We start from the raw sequence: 19361 nt of genomic DNA, 5'->3' as shown, positions 1-19361 counted from the left end.
CAAATGGACTTTTTAGGATCCTTGGGTGGCTCCGTAGTTTGAAACCAATTCTGGTTATCGCTTCTCGGCCTTTTGGCTAAGATCAAGTGTAGTATCTGTTCTTATCAGTTTAATATCTGATACGTCCCCTATCTGGGGACCATATATTAAATGGATTTTTAGAACAGGGAGATGGAAAAAGAGCTTGCTCTGTCCACTCCACGCATTGACCTGGTATTGCAGTATCTCCAGGACCGGTGCACCCCTTCTTTAATGCAGTTTCTAAAATCAGAAAGAATTGAATTCAATGTTTTTTGTTCATTTTGCTTGTTTGTCGGATTTTGGGATGGACTCTTTGGCTCTGCTTTTCTTCTCCTCATTGGATTTTTCATGTTCAAAGTTGCAGAAGCCAGATTACAAGCTCATTTTGGTTCAACTTCAGCAACTGTGCATTGCATTGCCATGTAATGTGATGCAATGCTATCTTTCTAGCTCTCCCTTTTTACTTCCTTTTGGATAAACAGACATATTAGGCAAGCATTTTGGAGCTTTCACCTAAATAACTACAGGTGGTGAGATAAGCTGCACAATATAATTGACCTTTCAGTATATTGTTGCACACACACCATCTATTTAGCAAATGCCCTTGTTATCAACAGCAGCCTTTTAAACTCACCTGAGCTAACAGGTATGTGCGCTGGTTACTCTGCTGCGCTTAAAATTTCTTTTTTGGTTTGCTACAATGCCTTTTCTGAAACGTTGTCTCCTTCTGCTGGAACACTGACTTCTTTCATTTAATGCCTGCAGACTATAAAAGAGAACCCAACCCAAAAAGTTTGGTTGATTAGTCTGTGGCATTCTGTTAAACTGTTGCTTATGGCGGTCTCTGTGAGCTTCTCAGCGACATTCAGCCAGCCAGGTATCCTGCCTGCAGTAGATGGAATGTGGCAATGGAACGCTGGCTGCGCGTGTCATAATAGGCTCTGAGCCTTTATATACCTGTGCACAGCAGCAGCCACCTTCAGTCTGCTGCTGGACAGCCAGCAGCAGCAGCAGCAGGAGAGGTATGTAATCAGGAGCCCTCCTGCTAAGGGTAGACAGCTGCTCGTTCCACCCCACCCCCCGCCTTAATTGGTTCTCCTCCCTTCCAACGGTGTTGAGGCGGGTGGGAACAGCAGGGGGTGAAGGTGCTGTGTTTAAAGAGGTGGAGTTATGCAGATCTAAAACGCGTGGATTGCAGCAGCAGCAAGCCGAAAAATGCAGGCATGTAAGGGATCTAGAGGTTGACAACATGTCTTCTTAACGGGAGTCCAGGAGCTCATCTCCACAAATGGACTTTTTAGGATCCTTGGGTGGCTCCGTAGTTTGAAACCAATTCTGGTTATCGCTTCTCGGCCTTTTGGCTAAGATCAAGTGTAGTATCTGTTCTTATCAGTTTAATATCTGATACGTCCCCTATCTGGGGACCATATATTAAATGGATTTTTAGAACAGGGAGATGGAAAAAGAGCTTGCTCTGTCCACTCCACGCATTGACCTGGTATTGCAGTATCTCCAGGACCGGTGCACCCCTTCTTTAATGCAGTTTCTAAAATCAGAAAGAATTGAATTCAATGTTTTTTGTTCATTTTGCTTGTTTGTCGGATTTTGGGATGGACTCTTTGGCTCTGCTTTTCTTCTCCTCATTGGATTTTTCATGTTCAAAGTTGCAGAAGCCAGATTACAAGCTCATTTTGGTTCAACTTCAGCAACTGTGCATTGCATTGCCATGTAATGTGATGCAATGCTATCTTTCTAGCTCTCCCTTTTTACTTCCTTTTGGATAAACAGACATATTAGGCAAGCATTTTGGAGCTTTCACCTAAATAACTACAGGTGGTGAGATAAGCTGCACAATATAATTGACCTTTCAGTATATTGTTGCACACACACCATCTATTTAGCAAATGCCCTTGTTATCAACAGCAGCCTTTTAAACTCACCTGAGCTAACAGGTATGTGCGCTGGTTACTCTGCTGCGCTTAAAATTTCTTTTTTGGTTTGCTACAATGCCTTTTCTGAAACGTTGTCTCCTTCTGCTGGAACACTGACTTCTTTCATTTAATGCCTGCAGACTATAAAAGAGAACCCAACCCAAAAAGTTTGGTTGATTAGTCTGTGGCATTCTGTTAAACTGTTGCTTATGGCGGTCTCTGTGAGCTTCTCAGCGACATTCAGCCAGCCAGGTATCCTGCCTGCAGTAGATGGAATGTGGCAATGGAACGCTGGCTGCGCGTGTCATAATAGGCTCTGAGCCTTTATATACCTGTGCACAGCAGCAGCCACCTTCAGTCTGCTGCTGGACAGCCAGCAGCAGCAGCAGCAGGAGAGGTATGTAATCAGGAGCCCTCCTGCTAAGGGTAGACAGCTGCTCGTTCCACCCCACCCCCCGCCTTAATTGGTTCTCCTCCCTTCCAACGGTGTTGAGGCGGGTGGGAACAGCAGGGGGTGAAGGTGCTGTATTTAAAGAGGTGGAGTTATGCAGATCTAAAACGCGTGGATTGCAGCAGCAGCAAGCCGAAAAGTGCAGGCATGTAAGGGATCTAGAGGTTGACAACATGTCTTCTTAACGGGAGTCCAGGAGCTCATCTCCACAAATGGACTTTTTAGGATCCTTGGGTGGCTCCGTAGTTTGAAACCAATTCTGGTTATCGCTTCTCGGCCTTTTGGCTAAGATCAAGTGTAGTATCTGTTCTTATCAGTTTAATATCTGATACGTCCCCTATCTGGGGACCATATATTAAATGGATTTTTAGAACAGGGAGATGGAAAAAGAGCTTGCTCTGTCCACTCCACGCATTGACCTGGTATTGCAGTATCTCCAGGACCGGTGCACCCCTTCTTTAATGCAGTTTCTAAAATCAGAAAGAATTGAATTCAATGTTTTTTGTTCATTTTGCTTGTTTGTCGGATTTTGGGATGGACTCTTTGGCTCTGCTTTTCTTCTCCTCATTGGATTTTTCATGTTCAAAGTTGCAGAAGCCAGATTACAAGCTCATTTTGGTTCAACTTCAGCAACTGTGCATTGCATTGCTATGTAATGTGATGCAATGCTATCTTTCTAGCTCTCCCTTTTTACTTCCTTTTGGATAAACAGACATATTAGGCAAGCATTTTGGAGCTTTCACCTAAATAACTACAGGTGGTGAGATAAGCTGCACAATATAATTGACCTTTCAGTATATTGTTGCACACACACCATCTATTTAGCAAATGCCCTTGTTATCAACAGCAGCCTTTTAAACTCACCTGAGCTAACAGGTATGTGCGCTGGTTACTCTCATAGAATCATAGAATCATAGAATGGTAGAGTTGGAAGGGACCTCCTGGGTCATCTGATCCAACCCCCTGCTCAAAGCAGGATTCACTAGATCATCTCAGACAGATGTCTGTCCAGCCTCTGTTTGAAGACGTCCATTGAAGGGGAACTCACCACCTCTCGTGGCAGCCTGTTCCACTCATTAATCACCCTAACTGTCAAAAAGTTTTTTCTAATATCTAATCTGTGTCTCCTCCCATTTAGTTTCATCCCATTGCTTCTAGTCTTTCCTTGTGCAAATGAGAATAAAGATGATCCTTCTACAATGTGACAGCCCTTGACATATTTGTAGACAGCTATTAAGTCTCCTCTCAGTCTTCTTTTTTGCAAGCTAAACATTCCCAAATCCTGCAACCGTTCCTCATAGGACATGGTTTGCAGACCAGTCACCATTCTGGTCGCTCTTCTCTGAACTTGCTCCAGTTTGTCTATGTCTTTTTTAAAATGTGGTGCCCAAAACTGTACACAGTATTCCAGATGAGGTCTGACCAAAGAGGAGTAAAGACCGATAATGACTTCACGTGATCTAGACTGTATGCTTCTGTTAATACATCCCAGAATTGTATTTGCCTTTTTTGCTGCTGCATCACACTGTTGACTCATGTTCAGTCTATGATCTATTAGTATACCTAAGTCTTTTTCACATGTACTGTTGCTTAGCTCTATTCCTCCCATTCTGTATATGCTTTTTTCATTTTTATTGCCCAGATGTAGTACTTTGCATTTTTCCCTGTTAAAAACCATTCTGTTGGTTGCTGCCCACTGCTCCAGTTTATTTAGGTCTTTTTGAATCCTCTCTCTCTCTTCTCTAGTATTAGCTATCCCTCCTAGCTTTGTGTCATCAGCAAATTTAATCAGTTTACCCTCAATTCCTTCATCTAAATCATTGATAAAGATGTTGAACAATACAGGTCCCAGGACGGAGCCCTGTGGTACCCCACTTGAGACATTCATCCAGCTGGATGTGAAGCCATTTACAACCACCCTTTGAGTCCGATCACTAAGCCAGTTATGAATCCACCTAACAGTTGCCTGGTCCATTGCATACTTGGTCATTTTTTCAATAAGGATGGTGTGAGATACTTTGTCAAATGCTTTGCTGAAGTCAAGATATACTATATCTACAGCATTTCCCTGATCCACCCAGTCAGTGATTCTGTCATAGAAGGAAATTAAGTTAGTCTGACATGACTTCTTAGTTACAAACCCATGCTGACTCTGGTTAATCACTTCATTCTTATCCATGTACTTACATACATGTTGTTTAATAATTTGTTCAAAGATCTTTCCTGGTATAGAAGTCAGACTCACCGGCCTATAGTTCCCTGGGTCCACCTTCTTCCCCTTTTTGAAGATAGGAACAACATTTGCTCTTCTCCAGTCTTCTGGGACTTCTCCTGTTCTCCAAGAATTTTCAAAGATTATGGAGAGTGGTTCTAAAATTTCTTCTACGATCTCCTTCAGTACTCTGGGGTGTAATTCATCTGGACCTGGAGACTTGAACTCATTTATGTTAGCTAAATATTCCCTCACAAGCTTTCTGTTTACAGATAACTTGGATTCCTCTATTCCTTTAAAAGGACAGTGAAGATCAGTTGATGTTACATTTTCTTTCTGAGGGAAAACAGATGCAAAATAGGAATTAAAAAGTTCGGCCTTCTCAACATCCTCTCTTACCATTTCTCCATTTTCATCCTGTAAAAATCCTATAGCATCTTTGACTTTTCTTTTACTTTTGACATACCCCCAAAATCCTTTTTTATTGCTTTTGACATCTCTTGCAAGCCTTAATTCATTGTCAGCTTTAGCTAACCTGATACGTGCCCTACAGGATCTGCAGACTGCATTATAATCTTCTTTAGATATGCCTCCCTCTTTCCATTTAATAAACATTTCTTTCTTTCTTTTTAGCATGTGTTTAAGTTCTGTGTTCATCCATCCTGGTTTCCTTAAATGCTTCCCATTCTTCCTACTTTTCGGGATTGTTAACGATTGTGCTTTGAGAATCTCATTTTTAAAAATTTCCCATCCTTCCTGGACATTTTTGTCCTTAAGGACATCCAGCCATTGGATCCCTCCTATTCTCTTTCTGAGTCTCTTAAAATCTGCCTTTCTAAAATCTAACCTTGAAGTCTGAGTCTTCACATGTCTTCCTCCTCTAGTTATCCAAAATTCTATAATAGCATGATCGCTGCCTCCTAGGGTCCCAGCCACCTTTACCTCCTCAACCATTTCCTCCCTGTTTATAAGGATTAGATCCAAAGTAGCAGATCCCCTTGTTTTCTCCCCTACCTTTTGGAAGATAAAGTTGTCAGCAAGAGAGGATAAGAATTTGCTTGACCTGTTAGTTTTACTTGAGAGAGATTCCCAACAAATGTCTGGATAGTTGAAATCTCCCATGACCACTACGTCATATTTTTTGGAGAACTTGGTCATTTGATACATAAAGAGTTCATCCATATCTTCAGCTTGCCCAGGTGGCCTGTAGTAAATGCCTACAATGGTGTCCTTTCCGCTGTTCTCTCCTTGTATTCTTACCCAAACAGTTTCCACAGAACTCCCAGTCTCTGAAGCTTCAATCTCTGTGCAGATATACGCTTTTCTAACATACAATGCAACACCTCCTCCTCGTTTATCAAGTCTGTTTCTTGCAAATAAGGTGTATCCTTTTAGCCTTTTATTCCAATCATGTGTATCGTCCCACCAAGTTTCAGTGATTCCAATGACATCATATTCCTTTTCCTGCATTAGTAGTTCCAATTCTCCTTGTTTGTTGCCCATGCTTTGTGCATTTGTATAAAAACATTTTAGTTTGTGATTGGTTTCTCTTCCTCCCATATTTTTATTATTTAAATTGTTTTGTCTTTGTTCTTCCTTTCCACTTCCAGTAGCAGAGATCTCAATAGTATTTGTCAGCTGTATGGCTTTTTCTGGCCTTTTGCTTCCCTTCCCACATTGTTCTAGTTTAAAGCTCTTCTGATGAGTGTAGCAAGGCGACTTCCAAATACATGTTTTCCAGTCTTCGTAAGGTGCACCCCATCTCTAGCAAGTAGTCCATCGTATAGGTAATTCATTCCGTGATCCAGAAATCCAAATCCTTGTTGACGGCACCATCGATGTAGCCAGTTGTTCACCTGTAGAATCTTATTCCACCTCATTGTTCCATGGCCATCCACTGGGAGGATGGATGAGAAGACCACCTGCACTCCCAATTCTTTCACTTTCTTGCCTAAGTCTTCAAAGTCACTGCAGATGGTTTCCAGGTCCTTTCTTGCGGTGTCATTTGTCCCCACATGTATTAGCAGGAATGGGTAGTGATCTGTAGGTCTGAAGAGTCTTGATATCCTGTCAGACACATCTTTAATTTTTGCTCCTGGAAGACAGCACATTTCTCTTGAGGTTATGTCTGGTCTGCAGATAGCGGCCTCTGTTCCTCTTAACAGGGAATCCCCCATGACCACCACTCTCCGTTTTTTCTTCACAACATTCTTCTTTCTCCATCCAGGAGGATTCTGCGGGCTTACAAGGTTATTCATTGCTGGCAAAGTCTTATTTTGCTGTATTTCTTCATGGTTCTCCTGCGTGAGAGCCTGGTACTGGTTCCTGAGCAGTATGGGTGCTGACTGCCTCTCGATCCTCCTGCTTCTGTGGGTCACATGCTTCCATTCCTCTGTTTCGTCAGGTGCAGTTCGAATTTCTTCTCTTTCTGAATCATGAAGAGATAATTCTGCTCTGTCTAAGAACTCTTCACCTTCCTTAATGATTTTCAAGGTAGTTAACCTCTCTTCTAGATTTCGCAACTTTTCCTCCAACAGGGACACAAGCTTGCATTTCTGGCATGTGAAGTTTGGCTTTTCCACTGGCAAGTCTGTGAACATGTAGCAGGATATGCAGCTCACCAAATGGCTCCTGGACTCTTCCATGTTCTTATTGTTAATGTTCTGAAAACAGTGAAAAAAGCTTAAAAAAAAAGCTTCAAAATGCGCGCGCCTACCGGCGCGCGGTTTACCGGTGTCCTCTTTTCAGCTCCAACAGCCAAAATCCAGTGTTCTTTGAGCTCGCGGAGACTCTTCACTTACCCCAAAATGCAGTGGGAATATGCAAATTATCTCCTCAGGACTCCTCCCCTGGTTTACCGGTGTCCTCTTTTCAGCTCCAACAGCCAAAATCCAGTGTTCTTTGAGCTCGCGGAGACTCTTCACTTACCCCAAAATGCAGTGGGAATATGCAAATTATCTCCTCAGGACTCCTCCCCTGGTTTACCGATGTCCTCTTTTCAGCTCCAACAGCCAAAATCCAGTGTTCTTTGAGCTCGCGGAGACTCTTCACTTACCCCAAAATGCAGTGGGAATATGCAAATTATCTCCTCAGGACTCCTCCCCTGGTTTACCGATGTCCTCTTTTCAGCTCCAACAGCCAAAATCCAGTGTTCTTTGAGCTCGCGGAGACTCTTCACTTACCCCAAAATGCAGTGGGAATATGCAAATTATCTCCTCAGGACTCCTCCCCTGGTTTACCGATGTCCTCTTTTCAGCTCCAACAGCCAAAATCCAGTGTTCTTTGAGCTCGCGGAGACTCTTCACTTACCCCAAAATGCAGTGGGAATATGCAAATTATCTCCTCAGGACTCCTCCCCTGGTTTACCGATGTCCTCTTTTCAGCTCCAACAGCCAAAATCCAGTGTTCTTTGAGCTCGCGGAGACTCTTCACTTACCCCAAAATGCAGTGGGAATATGCAAATTATCTCCTCAGGACTCCTCCCCTGGTTTACCGATGTCCTCTTTTCAGCTCCAACAGCCAAAATCCAGTGTTCTTTGAGCTCGCGGAGACTCTTCACTTACCCCAAAATGCAGTGGGATTATGCAAATTATCTCCTCAGGACTCCTCCCCTGGTTTTACTCTGCTGCGCTTAAAATTTCTTTTTTGGTTTGCTACAATGCCTTTTCTGAAACGTTGTCTCCTTCTGCTGGAACACTGACTTCTTTCATTTAATGCCTGCAGACTATAAAAGAGAACCCAACCCAAAAAGTTTGGTTGATTAGTCTGTGGCATTCTGTTAAACTGTTGCTTATGGCGGTCTCTGTGAGCTTCTCAGCGACATTCAGCCAGCCAGGTATCCTGCCTGCAGTAGATGGAATGTGGCAATGGAACGCTGGCTGCGCGTGTCATAATAGGCTCTGAGCCTTTATATACCTGTGCACAGCAGCAGCCACCTTCAGTCTGCTGCTGGACAGCCAGCAGCAGCAGCAGCAGGAGAGGTATGTAATCAGGAGCCCTCCTGCTAAGGGTAGACAGCTGCTCGTTCCACCCCACCCCCCGCCTTAATTGGTTCTCCTCCCTTCCAACGGTGTTGAGGCGGGTGGGAACAGCAGGGGGTGAAGGTGCTGTGTTTAAAGAGGTGGAGTTATGCAGATCTAAAACGCGTGGATTGCAGCAGCAGCAAGCCGAAAAGTGCAGGCATGTAAGGGATCTAGAGGTTGACAACATGTCTTCTTAACGGGAGTCCAGGAGCTCATCTCCACAAATGGACTTTTTAGGATCCTTGGGTGGCTCCGTAGTTTGAAACCAATTCTGGTTATCGCTTCTCGGCCTTTTGGCTACGATCAAGTGCTTTATTGCAGGAGATTGTGGTTGAAGGGCACTCGGGTACCCCTCTCCTTGGCCTGGCAGGATCGTCCACTTTGGTGGACTTAACCTGCTTGCTGCTATTAGGGAGAGGGCTTAGTCCCAGGGTAACGAGTTGCGATCCCCCAGCTTCCAGGTGTTTTTCGCTGCAAGAACACTGGGAGCGCAGAATGCAAGCGGCTGCAATTTGCAACCTTGTTGCGTTTTTCCATGGAGGTTGACCCTAACCTCGTGCCTCTTTATGCGAGGCTAAAAAACTCTATCCGAGTTCACTTCACGGCGGGTGGCTCGGATATGAGGAAATTAGGGTATGTAGTCCAGGACGTGCTCAGGAACCTTCTTGGCGTACAAAGGAATGAAATTCTCTCCATCCAGGATTATCCCAGAAGAGGTGACTATGACATCACATTCACCGGAGAAGGTATTTTTAGAGATGTACTAGAAAAGTTAAAAAAAGTTGAAAATAGTCCTGTTTTGAAAGGGATACAAATTGTTGAGCACGTCCTGGATGAGGTAAGACTGGTTATTGTAAAAGTATTTTCGCCCTTTGTTTCTGCTCCAGAAGTAATGTCATTTCTAGCAATTTATTTTAAAAGTGTTAAATGTATTGGGAAGATATTAAACGAATATAACATATGGACATCTAAGTGGAAATTCCTTGTGATGTGTACAAGAGATCCAAATACACCAGGTGGTATACGGCTCCCCCCTGCCCGTTTCAAAATTGGGCAAACAAATGGGGATTTCTTCTTTTCTGGGATGCCAGTATATTGCAGAAATTGTGGGCGCTATGGTCATTCAAAAGAAAACTGTCATGTATCATGTAGAAATTGTGCTAGTGAAGAACATGAGACAAAAGAATGCCCTAAGGAAAAGAAATGCAGTTTTTGCCAGACTCCAGGTCACTTTTATTTTTCTTGCCCTCACAGATTTCGGGAAGATGAGCAAAAGGGGAAGTCCAAGACGTCCGACCAAGGACCAAAAGATCAGACCACCCCTCAGGAGGAGGAACAACAACCTGGAGCCTCTGGAGACAATAAGGGCGTACCAAATAGTGAAGTGTCTCCAGAGTCTATGACAGGTAAAATACCAAATCCCAAAACCTGGCTGCAGGACCTGCGGGAGTCCAAAAGGAGGGCTGAGAAGGAGCAGAAGGGCACTACTGGTAAGGTCAAAAGGGACCGGCAAAAGGCCGACACAGAAGCCCATGCCCAGTCTGGGTCTCCTAGGGCTGAGGGCGCTGAGTGGATAAAGGTGGGTCCTAAGAAAAAGAAAAAGGGTGGTTCGGAGGAGGCAGCAGGAGGTGAACAGATGGACACTTCTCCAGAAGGGGACGTGGACGCTGGACCCTCAGAGGTTTCGGTCTCCACTGCTACAGGTGGGGAACGGGATCTTGCTGCCTCTGAAGAGTCAGAGGCTCTGCCTTGTGCGCAACCTCCTCCTATAGGACGACCTTCTACAGGTCAAACAGGGGCGGCGGAACCCCTCGGGGACCCACCTGATGAGGAACTGCATGGCCAGCCAATGGAGACCCAGCGGGTTCTGCCAGCCAGCCCTCCGAGCTATGCCAGTGTAGCGTCGGGTTTATATAAATGTGGTAATCTTTCCTCCTCCACGGAGACTCTCGTGACGATACTATCAGATGAGGAGGGAGGCGCAAGCCCAGTGGTCTGATCAGGTTCATCGGACAGGTAAATCCGTTGCTCTTAGTTACCTAAGTAAAATTTTTACATTTTCTAATGATGGCTGAACTCAAAGGTATTTCCCTCAACGTGAGAGGCATAAAATCTAACACGAGAAGAACTGCTCTTTTTAATTTTTTTACGTGTTTTACTGCATCTGTATTCTTTCTGCAAGAATGTAATATCCCACATGAAATGTCATATCAAAAATATAAAGATGAGTGGAAGTGTGGGCCATCTGTCTGGTCCGGATCAAATGCTGCAGGATCAGCGGGTGTAGCCATACTTTTTAAAGGGAACGTTTTAATTGATTTTATTCAGGAAATTTTACCAGGTCGTATTTTATTAGTGAAAGCTTTTATTGATGGTATTAGATGGCAGTTTTTAAATTTTTATGGATCCCCAGAGAAAAATGAAAGAGCCGAAATGCTTGATCTTTTACCATTATTTATTAATAACTCTGAACCTTTTATCTTAGCAGGGGATTTTAATTGTGTTTTAAAAGGTGAAAACCGGCGCTCCAGCTCTGTAAGCAGGAACTACGATAAAACCTCAGGTATGCTACATGATATAGTCAAAGATGCTAAATTGATAGACATATATAAAGAGTGTCATAGTGACAGCCCAGAGGATGCCGGTTTCACTTGGAGCAATGCTAATTGTAGCTCTAGGATTGATTTTATTTTTGGTTCAGATAAAACAATACCTGCCAAATGTGAAGTTTTAACTAATATATTTTCAGACCATAAACTTTTATCCTTTACCATAAAAGTAAATGACAACAAAAAATGTGGTAAGAAAAGCTGGAAAATGAACGTATCCCTTTTAACCGACCCGCAGATTTTATCAGATTTTATTGAGTTTTATAGGAAATGTAGAAAAGGGAAAAAAACAAATGAGACTATGAGTGTATGGTGGGATAGAATGAAAGTAAAAATAAAAGACTTTTTTATTAAAAAGAGTATATGTAGAGCCAAAGAAAAATATGAAGAATATAGAATTTTAAATACCCGCCTACAAACATTATTTAAGCTCAGAGACAATGGGATAGATGTACAACTTGATATTTCAAACTTAAAAGAAGAGATTTCAAAATGGCTAGAACAAAAAGGAAAAGAGATAATTTTTCGTTCTAGAGTACAACATATAGAAGAAAATGAAAAGTGTTCCAGATATTTTTTTAGGAAAAATAAAAAAGAAAAAGTGATAATTGACCATATAGATGGTGAGAATAATATAAAAAATATGCTGGGTAAAGTTGAGGTTTTTTTTTCTAATCTTTTTAATGGAAAAAATATAGATAATAAATTAATGGATGATTCGCTGCAAGGACTAACAGCTGTTTTAGATCCCGCATCCCAAGAGTTTTTATCCCAAGTTTTAACGGAACAAGAAGTGTTAAAAACTATTAAAAGTTTTAAAACTGGAAAGGTCCCTGGTCCTGATGGCATCCCAATAGAATTTTATGTATGTTTTTATGATATTTTAAAAGATGATTTGTTTTATTTGTTTACTGAGGTTTTTAATAATAAGGTTTTATTAAATTCCTGGAAGAAAGGTGAAGTCTCCCTCCTATACAAAAAAGGTGATAAATCAAAATTAGAAAACTGGAGACCAATAACACTTTTAAATTGTGACTATAAAATAATGGCTAAAATTTGTGCAAATCGTCTAAAAGAAGTCATCAGCAAAGTTATTCATTCTAATCAAGTGTGTGGGGTGCCGGGGCGCAGTATATGGGACAATCTGAATTTAGTGAAAGACTGTATTGAGGATGTGAAAGACAGAAAGGGGAAAATGGCGATTTTATCTATTGATTTTGAAAAAGCATTTGACCGTGTCTCACACTTTTATCTTTTTAAAGTTTTAGAGAAAATGGGCATACCAGAAGGGTTTTTACTATCGCTTAAAGCATTTTACAAGGATTGTACAAGTAAGATTTTAGTGAATGGTTTTAAGACACAAGAGGTATTTTTACGGTCAGGGGTGAAACAGGGATGCCCTCTGTCCCCCCTACTGTTTATTTGTACACTGGAACCAATGTTATGTGCAATACGCCAAAATAAACAGATATGCGGTGTCCCTCTGCCTGGAAGCGGTGGTTTGGAGGCCAAGGTTGTAGGCTACATGGATGACGTGGCGGTCTTGTGTACAGATGCACCATCACTTACGGCCACTCTCCATCAAGTGCAATCCTTTTGCCTAGCTTCTGGTTTTAAAATCAATTTTAATAAGTGTAACATTTTAAGTGTTGGGGGGATGATTTTACGTGATGTACCAATTAATGTCTCCGAATCCATTTCCATTTTAGGTATATCATTCACTGAAAATAATGATGGTTATAATAGTTGGGAAACAGTTACACAGAAAGTAAATACGAAAATATGTATGTGGAACATGAGGAGACTTACAATGGAGGGTAAAGTATTGGTTTTAAAGATGGTGATTTTACCTCTTTTATTGTATCTTAGCATGGTTTTCCCCCCGCCTGTTAATGTTTTAAAAAAGATAACCAAAACCTGTTTTACCTTCTTTTGGAACTCAAAAATGGAAAAGCTGAAAAGAGAAATCGTGATGAAATCAAAAGTAAAAGGTGGTAAAGATTTTCCAGATTTTAATAGGTTTCTTTTAATCCATCTGTTCGTTTACTGTTTTAATGCCCTTTTTAAGAATCACTATTGGTCCTTTTTTATGCGTTTTAATACAGGATTTTTTATGAGAAAGTTTGGATGGTATGAAGTTAATATATCTGTGCCCCATGCTTTTAATTTGTCGACGCATTATGAGATTTTAAGGAAAATAGTGTCCGATTTTAATTTAGGGACTAAGAAAATAGAGGAATTAAGAAATAGTAAGAAACTAATTAAAGAAATACGTAAAAGTGAGGAAATATGTAATGTTGACAGATATGATGATGACAAATCTATGTCTAACTGGAAAATGATTAACGTTTTTTATCTTTTTAATGAACAGAGAGATCTGGCTTGGAGTTGCATGCACCGCTGTCTTCCTTGCCGGGCATTCCAATACAGAAGAGGATTTGTGAGGTCTGCCATCTGCCCAAGAGCCGGATGCCAAGAAGAGGAAACGGTGGAACATCTATTATGGACATGTAATTTTGCAAAGGATTTCTGGAGAAGACTGCTCCCCCTACTGGAAAGGGTGGCAGACCTCAAGGACTTTACATATAAAACTGTGCTATACGGACTTATGGAATGCCCCACAATGGACCAGTACACAATGGCTTGGAAGACAGTGAACTGCGCCAAGTCATCTCTCTGGAAAGCGCGCAACATTGCTATTTTTAAACAAGATGTTTTATCAGTGAATGATGTTTTAAGTTTATGTTTATGTGAAATGTATACTTATTATTTAATTGACAAAAAGAAGAATGTACATCTTTCCAAAAAATGGCTTGTTGACCAATGGAACCTAATTATTTAAAATCTTTGTATTTTTTTGTTTTGTAAATTTCATTTGTCTTTTAACGTTTGGTATTTGTTAAATTATGCTTGTAATTTGTTAAAGTTTTAATAAACGGTTTTATCCCTCTGCAGGGGATAGCCAAATTAAAAAATCTGTTCTTATCAGTTTAATATCTGATACGTCCCCTATCTGGGGACCATATATTAAATGGATTTTTAGAACAGGGAGATGGAAAAAGAGCTTGCTCTGTCCACTCCACGCATTGACCTGGTATTGCAGTATCTCCAGGACCGGTGCACCCCTTCTTTAATGCAGTTTCTAAAATCAGAAAGAATTGAATTCAATGTTTTTTGTTCATTTTGCTTGTTTGTCGGATTTTGGGATGGACTCTTTGGCTCTGCTTTTCTTCTCCTCATTGGATTTTTCATGTTCAAAGTTGCAGAAGCCAGATTACAAGCTCATTTTGGTTCAACTTCAGCAACTGTGCATTGCATTGCCATGTAATGTGATGCAATGCTATCTTTCTAGCTCTCCCTTTTTACTTCCTTTTGGATAAACAGACATATTAGGCAAGCATTTTGGAGCTTTCACCTAAATAACTACAGGTGGTGAGATAAGCTGCACAATATAATTGACCTTTCAGTATATTGTTGCACACACACCATCTATTTAGCAAATGCCCTTGTTATCAACAGCAGCCTTTTAAACTCACCTGAGCTAACAGGTATGTGCGCTGGTTACTCTGCTGCGCTTAAAATTTCTTTTTTGGTTTGCTACAATGCCTTTTCTGAAACGTTGTCTCCTTCTGCTGGAACACTGACTTCTTTCATTTAATGCCTGCAGACTATAAAAGAGAACCCAACCCAAAAAGTTTGGTTGATTAGTCTGTGGCATTCTGTTAAACTGTTGCTTATGGCGGTCTCTGTGAGCTTCTCAGCGACATTCAGCCAGCCAGGTATCCTGCCTGCAGTAGATGGAATGTGGCAATGGAACGCTGGCTGCGCGTGTCATAATAGGCTCTGAGCCTTTATATACCTGTGCACAGCAGCAGCCACCTTCAGTCTGCTGCTGGACAGCCAGCAGCAGCAGCAGCAGGAGAGGTATGTAATCAGGAGCCCTCCTGCTAAGGGTAGACAGCTGCTCGTTCCACCCCACCCCCCGCCTTAATTGGTTCTCCTCCCTTCCAACGGTGTTGAGGCGGGTGGGAACAGCAGGGGGTGAAGGTGCTGTGTTTAAAGAGGTGGAGTTATGCAGATCTAAAACGCGTGGATTGCAGCAGCAGCAAGCCGAAAAGTGCAGGCATGTAAGGGATCTAGAGGTTGACAACATGTCTTCTTAACGGGAGTCCAGGAGCTCATCTCCACAAATGGACTTTTTAGGATCCTTGGGTGGCTCCGTAGTTTGAAACCAATTCTGGTTATCGCTTCTCGGCCTTTTGGCTAAGATCAAGTGTAGTATCTGTTCTTATCAGTTTAATATCTGATACGTCCCCTATCTGGGGACCATATATTAAATGGATTTTTAGAACAGGGAGATGGAAAAAGAGCTTGCTCTGTCCACTCCACGCATTGACCTGGTATTGCAGTATCTCCAGGACCGGTGCACCCCTTCTTTAATGCAGTTTCTAAAATCAGAAAGAATTGAATTCAATGTTTTTTGTTCATTTTGCTTGTTTTTCGGATTTTGGGATGGACTCTTTGGCTCTGCTTTTCTTCTCCTCATTGGATTTTTCATGTTCAAAGTTGCAGAAGCCAGATTACAAGCTCATTTTGGTTCAACTTCAGCAACTGTGCATTGCATTGCCATGTAATGTGATGCAATGCTATCTTTCTAGCTCTCCCTTTTTACTTCCTTTTGGATAAACAGACATATTAGGCAAGCATTTTGGAGCTTTCACCTAAATAACTACAGGTGGTGAGATAAGCTGCACAATATAATTGACCTTTCAGTATATTGTTGCACACACACCATCTATTTAGCAAATGCCCTTGTTATCAACAGCAGCCTTTTAAACTCACCTGAGCTAACAGGTATGTGCGCTGGTTACTCTGCTGCGCTTAAAATTTCTTTTTTGGTTTGCTACAATGCCTTTTCTGAAACGTTGTCTCCTTCTGCTGGAACACTGACTTCTTTCATTTAATGCCTGCAGACTATAAAAGAGAACCCAACCCAAAAAGTTTGGTTGATTAGTCTGTGGCATTCTGTTAAACTGTTGCTTATGGCGGTCTCTGTGAGCTTCTCAGCGACATTCAGCCAGCCAGGTATCCTGCCTGCAGTAGATGGAATGTGGCAATGGAACGCTGGCTGCGCGTGTCATAATAGGCTCTGAGCCTTTATATACCTGTGCACAGCAGCAGCCACCTTCAGTCTGCTGCTGGACAGCCAGCAGCAGCAGCAGCAGGAGAGGTATGTAATCAGGAGCCCTCCTGCTAAGGGTAGACAGCTGCTCGTTCCACCCCACCCCCCGCCTTAATTGGTTCTCCTCCCTTCCAACGGTGTTGAGGCGGGTGGGAACAGCAGGGGGTGAAGGTGCTGTGTTTAAAGAGGTGGAGTTATGCAGATCTAAAACGCGTGGATTGCAGCAGCAGCAAGCCGAAAAGTGCAGGCATGTAAGGGATCTAGAGGTTGACAACATGTCTTCTTAACGGGAGTCCAGGAGCTCATCTCCACAAATGGACTTTTTAGGATCCTTGGGTGGCTCCGTAGTTTGAAACCAATTCTGGTTATCGCTTCTCGGCCTTTTGGCTAAGATCAAGTGTAGTATCTGTTCTTATCAGTTTAATATCTGATACGTCCCCTATCTGGGGACCATATATTAAATGGATTTTTAGAACAGGGAGATGGAAAAAGAGCTTGCTCTGTCCACTCCACGCATTGACCTGGTATTGCAGTATCTCCAGGACCGGTGCACCCCTTCTTTAATGCAGTTTCTAAAATCAGAAAGAATTGAATTCAATGTTTTTTGTTCATTTTGCTTGTTTGTCGGATTTTGGGATGGACTCTTTGGCTCTGCTTTTCTTCTCCTCATTGGATTTTTCATGTTCAAAGTTGCAGAAGCCAGATTACAAGCTCATTTTGGTTCAACTTCAGCAACTGTGCATTGCATTGCCATGTAATGTGATGCAATGCTATCTTTCTAGCTCTCCCTTTTTACTTCCTTTTGGATAAACAGACATATTAGGCAAGCATTTTGGAGCTTTCACCTAAATAACTACAGGTGGTGAGATAAGCTGCACAATATAATTGACCTTTCAGTATATTGTTGCACACACACCATCTATTTAGCAAATGCCCTTGTTATCAACAGCAGCCTTTTAAACTCACCTGAGCTAACAGGTATGTGCGCTGGTTACTCTGCTGCGCTTAAAATTTCTTTTTTGGTTTGCTACAATGCCTTTTCTGAAACGTTGTCTCCTTCTGCTGGAACACTGACTTCTTTCATTTAATGCCTGCAGACTATAAAAGAGAACCCAACCCAAAAAGTTTGGTTGATTAGTCTGTGGCATTCTGTTAAACTGTTGCTTATGGCGGTCTCTGTGAGCTTCTCAGCGACATTCAGCCAGCCAGGTATCCTGCCTGCAGTAGATGGAATGTGGCAATGGAACGCTGGCTGCGCGTGTCATAATAGGCTCTGAGCCTTTATATACCTGTGCACAGCAGCAGCCACCTTCAGTCTGCTGCTGGACAGCCAGCAGCAGCAGCAGCAGGAGAGGTATGTAATCAGGAGCCCTCCTGCTAAGGGTAGACAGCTGCTCGTTCCACCCCACCCCCCGCCTTAATTGGTTCTCCTCCCTTCCAACGGTGTTGAGGCGGGTGGGAACAGCAGGGGGTGAAGGTGCTGTGTTTAAAGAGGTGGAGTTATGCAGATCTAAAACGCGTGGATTGCAGCAGCAGCAAGCCGAAAAGTGCAGGCATGTAAGGGATCTAGAGGTTGACAACATGTCTTCTTAACGGGAGTCCAGGAGCTCATCTCCACAAATGGACTTTTTAGGATCCTTGGGTGGCTCCGTAGTTTGAAACCAATTCTGGTTATCGCTTCTCGGCCTTTTGGCTAAGATCAAGTGTAGTATCTGTTCTTATCAGTTTAATATCTGATACGTCCCCTATCTGGGGACCATATATTAAATGGATTTTTAGAACAGGGAGATGGAAAAAGAGCTTGCTCTGTCCACTCCACGCATTGACCTGGTATTGCAGTATCTCCAGGACCGGTGCACCCCTTCTTTAATGCAGTTTCTAAAATCAGAAAGAATTGAATTCAATGTTTTTTGTTCATTTTGCTTGTTTGTCGGATTTTGGGATGGACTCTTTGGCTCTGCTTTTCTTCTCCTCATTGGATTTTTCATGTTCAAAGTTGCAGAAGCCAGATTACAAGCTCATTTTGGTTCAACTTCAGCAACTGTGCATTGCATTGCCATGTAATGTGATGCAATGCTATCTTTCTAGCTCTCCCTTTTTACTTCCTTTTGGATAAACAGACATATTAGGCAAGCATTTTGGAGCTTTCACCTAAATAACTACAGGTGGTGAGATAAGCTGCACAATATAATTGACCTTTCAGTATATTGTTGCACACACACCATCTATTTAGCAAATGCCCTTGTTATCAACAGCAGCCTTTTAAACTCACCTGAGCTAACAGGTATGTGCGCTGGTTACTCTGCTGCGCTTAAAATTTCTTTTTTGGTTTGCTACAATGCCTTTTCTGAAGCGTTGTCTCCTTCTGCTGGAACACTGACTTCTTTCATTTAATGCCTGCAGACTATAAAAGAGAACCCAACCCAAAAAGTTTGGTTGATTAGTCTGTGGCATTCTGTTAAACTGTTGCTTATGGCGGTCTCTGTGAGCTTCTCAGCGACATTCAGCCAGCCAGGTATCCTGCCTGCAGTAGATGGAATGTGGCAATGGAACGCTGGCTGCGCGTGTCATAATAGGCTCTGAGCCTTTATATACCTGTGCACAGCAGCAGCCACCTTCAGTCTGCTGCTGGACAGCCAGCAGCAGCAGCAGCAGGAGAGGTATGTAATCAGGAGCCCTCCTGCTAAGGGTAGACAGCTGCTCGTTCCACCCCACCCCCCGCCTTAATTGGTTCTCCTCCCTTCCAACGGTGTTGAGGCGGGTGGGAACAGCAGGGGGTGAAGGTGCTGTGTTTAAAGAGGTGGAGTTATGCAGATCTAAAACGCGTGGATTGCAGCAGCAGCAAGCCGAAAAGTGCAGGCATGTAAGGGATCTAGAGGTTGACAACATGTCTTCTTAACGGGAGTCCAGGAGCTCATCTCCACAAATGGACT

At 42.5% G+C, this 19361-nt stretch overlaps 7 non-coding genes across 7 annotated transcripts; all 7 read left to right on the top strand.

Moving 5' to 3' along the window:
• Window positions 1-56: 56 nt before the first annotated feature.
• LOC141222490 (U2 spliceosomal RNA) lies at window positions 57-247 on the top strand. The gene has a single exon (XR_012290260.1). It is a non-coding gene; the product is annotated as a U2 spliceosomal RNA (small nuclear RNA).
• Window positions 248-1362: 1115 nt separating this feature from the next.
• On the top strand, window positions 1363-1553 carry LOC141222489 (U2 spliceosomal RNA). Its single transcript, XR_012290259.1, has one exon. It is a non-coding gene; the product is annotated as a U2 spliceosomal RNA (small nuclear RNA).
• Window positions 1554-2668: 1115 nt separating this feature from the next.
• Window positions 2669-2859, top strand: LOC141222488 (U2 spliceosomal RNA). The gene has a single exon (XR_012290258.1). It is a non-coding gene; the product is annotated as a U2 spliceosomal RNA (small nuclear RNA).
• Window positions 2860-14189: 11330 nt separating this feature from the next.
• LOC141222837 (U2 spliceosomal RNA) lies at window positions 14190-14374 on the top strand. The gene has a single exon (XR_012290587.1). It is a non-coding gene; the product is annotated as a U2 spliceosomal RNA (small nuclear RNA).
• Window positions 14375-15489: 1115 nt separating this feature from the next.
• LOC141222487 (U2 spliceosomal RNA) lies at window positions 15490-15680 on the top strand. Its single transcript, XR_012290257.1, has one exon. It is a non-coding gene; the product is annotated as a U2 spliceosomal RNA (small nuclear RNA).
• A 1115-nt stretch (window positions 15681-16795) lies between these two features.
• LOC141222486 (U2 spliceosomal RNA) lies at window positions 16796-16986 on the top strand. The gene has a single exon (XR_012290256.1). It is a non-coding gene; the product is annotated as a U2 spliceosomal RNA (small nuclear RNA).
• A 1115-nt stretch (window positions 16987-18101) lies between these two features.
• Window positions 18102-18292, top strand: LOC141222485 (U2 spliceosomal RNA). Its single transcript, XR_012290255.1, has one exon. It is a non-coding gene; the product is annotated as a U2 spliceosomal RNA (small nuclear RNA).
• The last annotated feature ends 1069 nt before the right edge of the window (window positions 18293-19361 follow it).

This window comes from Phyllobates terribilis, unplaced genomic scaffold, assembly GCF_046119375.1.
Source record: "Phyllobates terribilis strain yellow unplaced genomic scaffold, ASM4611937v1 Scaffold_361__1_contigs__length_1927384, whole genome shotgun sequence".
In the NCBI taxonomy this organism is placed as follows: Eukaryota; Metazoa; Chordata; class Amphibia; order Anura; family Dendrobatidae; genus Phyllobates; species Phyllobates terribilis.
This window is presented reverse-complemented; position numbering and strand designations above follow the sequence as displayed.